The following is a 5,903-nucleotide window of genomic DNA, read 5'->3' as shown; positions in this document are numbered from 1 at the left end:
AGCAAACTCCTTTTGCAGGTAGGGCGACTGAAGATGCTAACCATCATCTCTCCAAATTCGTGGAAATCGCAAACACTCTGAAATTAAATGGTGTCGACGACGATGCCATACGGGTAAGACTTTTTCCATTCTCATTGATTGATTCTGCTAAGGAGTGGTTTGAGTGTATGCCACCAGAAAAGGTCTCCACATGGAAGGACATCGTAGCTACCTTCCTCGACAAATACTACCCGCCAGGCACTATTTTGAAGCTCAAAAGTGAGATCTTTCAGTTCACACAAGGCCATGACGAGCCCCTCTATGAGGCATTTGCTCGTTTCAAAGCTCTTCTTCGAAAGTGCCCAAACCATGGTTTTTCCATATACCATCAGGTAGGAATCCTCTATAATGGATTTAATGAAAAAATATGTGCTATGCTTGATTCAGGAGCAAATGGAGGATTTCTAAGAAAGACAGGAGAGGATGCCATGGCGGTGATCGAGGAGTTCGCCACCAACAGTCGGGGGTGGTCGAAGGAAAGGCATGCCACGAGAAGAGTAGCAGCCATAGAAGAGGCCGAAGAAAGTTCTTTTGCTAAGGAGTTAGCAGAACTTAGAGTCAGGATTGATCAAATGGACATCTCGAGGAAGGAAGATCCAATTCCGGCAACTTCCATAGTGGCGGTCAAGGCACCCGAAACTGCCATATCAACTGTGGAAGAAATCAACTACGTGCAAGGAGGCGGTCCCAGAAACTACAATAACAATTATCGCCCTAATCAGGGGGGCGGTAATTTCAATAATTATAATGGGAACCGTCTGCACCCAAATTTTTCTTATTCTAACAATAATTACTTGCAACCCCCTGCAGGATTTAATGTTAGCAAAGGAGGAGTAGTTGAGCCGATGAAGAAGGAAGACAAGTATGAACAAGGAATCACGAAGATTTTGGAGGTAATTACGCAAGATAGGAAGATTAATGACACCAAGATCGGAGTGGTCGAAGCAAGGATAAACAACCTCGAGCAAGGAATGAACACAATCTCGGCAGCTGTAACCAATATTACCACTCAAATGGAGCAAATTCAGAAGAAGTTAGATGAGGATAGAGCAAAGGCAGCAGCAAGAGTGGATGATATTAACAAGAAGTGGGTGGCAAAGCAGAAATCTGGGGACTGCCCAGTCGCCGGCGGACCGCCGAACACCCCGCAGCGGCCCGCCACTAAGACGGCAGAGTCAACCAAGCAGGACTGCCCAGTCGCCGGCGGACCGCCGCACACGCCGCAGCGGCCCGCCACTGAGAAGGCAGAATCGTCCACTAAGCAGGAGCTTGTGCGGCACAACGGGATTGTACTCCCTTTTCAGCCAAAGAGGAAGTTCAAGCTTGAAGAGCAGTTCAAGCAATTCCTTAACATGTTTTGCAAAGTCCATACTAACATTCCACTTGTTGAATCATTGCAGGAGATACCAAAGTATGCGAAGCTACTAAGGGAGGCGGTAATGAGGAAAAAAAAGCCGACTAAAGCCGACCTTAAGCTACCGCATCATTGCAGCGAGATCATCCAAAAGGAAAGGGCAGTGAAGCAAAGAGATCCGGGCCAGTTCATCATTAGGTGCCGAATTGGAGAAGGGAAGGTTGACAAAGCACTGTGCGACTTAGGATCGTCCATCAATCTCATGCCACTGAAGTACTACGAAAAGCTCAACATCGGGCCACTCAAATCTTCAGATGTAACACTCAGGTTGGCCGATAACTCGTCCATCAAGACTGTAGGTATGATTGAGGATGTCTTAGTTAAAGTTGATAATTTTATTTTTCCTGCCGACTTTATTGTGCTTGACATGAAAGTAGACAAGAACGTCCCTCTAATCTTAGGGAGAGATTTTCTTGCCACTTGCAAAGCTTTGATTGATGTAGGTCGTGGCGAGATCACAATCAGTGATAATCATGGTCAATCCACCTATAAGATCGAGAGCGAGATGCTAAAGTTTGAGGAGGCAAAGCGGGCAAAAATGGAACAACAGTGCAGAGCAGTCATGGCTACCGACTTGACCAAGTCCAAAGATCCCTTTGAAGCGGAGGATCCTTCTACCTCCACTATCTACATTGTCAAAGAGGTAAGACACTCTTCTAAAAAGGGAGATGCTAATTCTTCTACATCTGCTCCACAGAAGAAGAAACAGAAGAGAAAGAAAACACCCAAAGAGGACCCCGAGATATACGTCATCAAAACGAAAGAGGGGAAGTACAAGTGGTGGAAGAAGCTAGGGACCAAATTGCTCCCTATGCCAATTTTCAACACTCGAGTTATTGATCCGCCCAACTAGTGGGTCACTTCAAGTCGAGCTAACGACTTTAACAAAAGCGCTTATTGGGAGGCAACCCAATTCTCTTTTACTTTTTTTTATTTTCTCATTTTTTTTATGTTCTGTTAAAAAAAAAACCAAAAAAAAAAATAATAATTTGGTGGCGGTCGCCGCACTTAAAGCACGGCGGTCGCCACACGTGTGTTAACATGTGCAGGAAGGATCGGGCCTAGGGCAGGCTTAGGGCGGGCCAGAGTAACCGCTGCACGGGCCGCGGCGGCCCGCCAGGATTGCTGTTTACGAAGGCCCGTGTGGCGGCCCGCCACGAGAGACGCGGCGGTCGCCACACACAGTCCAGAGACGGGATTTCCACCATAAAAGGTATGTTTTCCATTCCTTTTCACATTCCTTCTCAAATTCCTTCCTTGCACACAACCCCCACCTATATAAATCACCAAATTCACACACCCACACTATCATTCTCTCAATTCTCTCAAAGTCTAGAGCTCTTCTTCTACAAATTCTCTCCACAAAAAGGTATGAATCCTAACTCAATTTCTGGGTTTTTCTTTACTTCTTCCATGGATTGTGCTTTATTTTGGGTGAATTGTTCGGTAGAATCTCTTAATTCATGATGGGGGATGATTATGTGTATGAATTTTTGAATTCTATGGTTTAAAATTTGCTTGGTTGGTGATTATTAAGTTGTGAATGATGATTCTCTCTTGGTTTTTAGAGTTTAAAAGTAGCAATCATGTTCATAGCATTGTGAGGCTATTATTACTTCCATGAATTGCAATATTTGTGATTTTGTAGAGATTGTTGGTTTTTATGGATATTTGGTTGATACGTCTCTGCATGGGGGATGAATTCACGTTGGGGGATGATTTTTTGTGTCCTAATTTGGTTGTTTTTGCTTAAAATGTTATTATGCTAAAAATTAGGATGCTATTTTACCCAAGCTTGCATATAAGTTCTTATCTCTTGATTTTTACTTGGTTGAATGCAAGTTTGGGGGAACTTTTGATCTCCTACTTGTTGATGCTCTTTTAAGAGTGTAATTTCTTTTGTAGGATAATGGGATCAAAAGGGAAACCGGAGAATGCAAAGAACTTTGGCATTAGCCTTGCCACGGAAAAGCAAAAGGCTATGTGGAAGAAAGTGTCGGCCCGAGAAACGGCACCTTCTAGATATCCCCACGATTTCCCTCTCCAAACTTTGGGGATCATGGAGGATTTTTGGAAGTTGTGCGATGTGGGTGATGGGAATGGCCTCGTCTACATGTTCCAAAGGAAGTGGCCATCGTTTCGAAAGTATACTCTCGAGTTCCTCAGCTCGCTAAAGGTTACTAAGGATCGCCGCCAAAATTTTCCACTTAGCATCGATTTCCGCCTAGGGAACCGTTGGCACTCGCTCACCATGGAAGAGCTTAGTGGGATCTTCCATTGCTTCGACCCAACCCCGAAGAGGACAATGAATATGAATTTTCCGAGGTTTGGGGGGCGATGACAAATGAGCAAGAGCATGCAGCGGGCTATGCCAAGTCTTCATCAATTCGCAACCCCGTCTTGAGGTACCTCCATCGTGCTATGACTCAGCTTATGTTTGCTCGTATCGATGGGGGAAGTGTCTCCCAAACGGAGCTCAACGTGATGTGGTGCCTACTCAACAAGAAGGGAATCGATTATGGGACCCTCTTTACTTACTATGTGGATAGGATCACGAAGAAAGACGGGGGCGTCATTTGTTGTGGGGGATTGATTACGGCAATTGGCGAACATTTGGGGGTCTCTTTTGCCGGTATGACGGAGGATGGTGGAGAAAAGTTTATCACTTATGAGGTGCTATTTTCGGTGGGGCTTTTGAAGACCGATCATTGGGGTCAAGGGTATTTTATGCAAGTAGCGGGGGATCACTTTCCTGTTCCACTCCCGCAATTGACCAAGGTCGATGTTTGGGCAAACCAAGCCAATTGGAAGCTCGACACACCCGCCCACCGGAGAGCTATCGAGGCTAACCCCGTCAATGGGGAATTTAGAAAGAGGAACATTCCCTCTCGCATTCCTCAATTTGAGCCCGATGAGGATTCCGCATTTGATGCCATTGATAACTATGAAGAAGGCGCGGAGCATTCACAAGCTCAAAAGGAGTGAAGCACCGCCACCACCGCAATCCCAACCACGACGAGAAGAGGAAGAAGAAGAAGAGAAAGTGGAAGGACATCGCCGCCGGACAAGAGCGAACCGCCGCCGCGGGAGGACAAATCCGGAAGAGAAGTTTCAAGTCAACACCTCCGCCCAATTAGGAGAAATTTTCTCCTATATGCAAAACATGTCCAACGCTTGGGACAATCGATGGGCGGAGCAACAAGCGGAGAATGCTTACAACCGCCAAGGGTGGACGGCTCAAGGCGATTGGCGCACGGCGGAGCAAGAATTTTGGGAGCAACAACGTTTGGAAGACGTTCATCGGCGTCAACAATATGAAGAGCTCCGAAGGATGGCCGCCGAAGCTAGAGAGGAACGAGAGACAATGAGGAGTGATATCACGTACCTCGTTGGAGCTTTCGAGGATCTTAGCGTCCGTTTCCCTCCACCTCCTCAAGATTGAAGAAGTCAAGCTCGATGACTTTAAATGAGCATTTGTACCATATTTTTGGATATTTTTTAGACGATTTATTTCCTTGTTTTAACAATTTTTGCTTTAATTTTAAGTATTTTTGGTTTTGGTTTAATTTTGTGCTTTGCAAAAATTTTCGCAGGTTCTGACCTCTCCGTGGCGACCGCCGCAAGCTCTGCGGCGGTCCGCCACCTGAACGCTGGAAAGCATCTTTGACGTGCGGCGACCGCTGAACAGCTGCGGCGGACCGCCACCTGGGCACAATTTTCCAGCGCGATTTTTCGAAATTCTTCGAATTTTCGCCCCGCTCAACCTCTACGCGAAATTTTTCAGGGTACGTTTTTTTTCAGTAGTATACTCACGTCCCTACCGACTCTACAAACTTATTTTACACTTTGTTGTAAATAAGTTTGGGGGGATGAAGTGGTGGACCGTGAGTTTAGGGTTTTCTTTTTGTTGTTAGTTTGTTTTTGCTTTAATTTTCCAAAAACCCGTAGGAGATTTTTGTGTTCTAAAAATGTTTTCTTGAATCCATGTCATGAACATAACATGAAGAACTTAGAAACACGCATGCTTAGGGACACATTAGACCGAGTTGCCAATGATATTATATTCCATCTATGTTTAAGTGTGGCTTAACGTTTTGATATGATGGTTGGGTGAAAAGGTGCATAATTAGTGAATTGCTTGTTCGCCTTACCTTGTGAGATTTGAGCCTTAAATTCTTTCTTGTGTGATTTATCTGTATGCATGTATATGTTTCTAGAACTTGCTCCTAGTCTGCCTAAGTTTACATAGTGTTTAAGTTGATTTAGGAGGATGTTAGGCCGTCTTTTCTTAGCTACTTTTATATCCAAAATTTTCGACCCTCTCAAATTTTTCCTTTGGAGCCAATTTTGAGCCTTTGAGCCTTTTCTTTGGAAGCCAAAATAAATGGGGGGACAATTCCTTGGGTTAGTATAGTTTTTGTTATCTTCTTTTGTAAAGGAATTGGAGAGA

The 5,903-nt window shown here is 44.8% G+C and overlaps 1 non-coding gene across 1 annotated transcript; it reads right to left on the bottom strand.

Moving 5' to 3' along the window:
• Window positions 1-248: 248 nt before the first annotated feature.
• On the bottom strand, window positions 249-355 carry LOC148923491 (small nucleolar RNA R71). The gene has a single exon (XR_016133076.1). It is a non-coding gene; the product is annotated as a small nucleolar RNA R71 (small nucleolar RNA).
• Between the last annotated feature and the right edge of the window lie 5,548 nt (window positions 356-5,903).

The sequence above is a fragment of the Salvia hispanica genome, chromosome 6 (genome assembly GCF_029641045.1).
Source record: "Salvia hispanica isolate PSC_SH4W2 chromosome 6, Shi_PSC_v1, whole genome shotgun sequence".
In the NCBI taxonomy this organism is placed as follows: domain Eukaryota; kingdom Viridiplantae; phylum Streptophyta; class Magnoliopsida; order Lamiales; family Lamiaceae; genus Salvia; species Salvia hispanica.
This window is presented reverse-complemented; position numbering and strand designations above follow the sequence as displayed.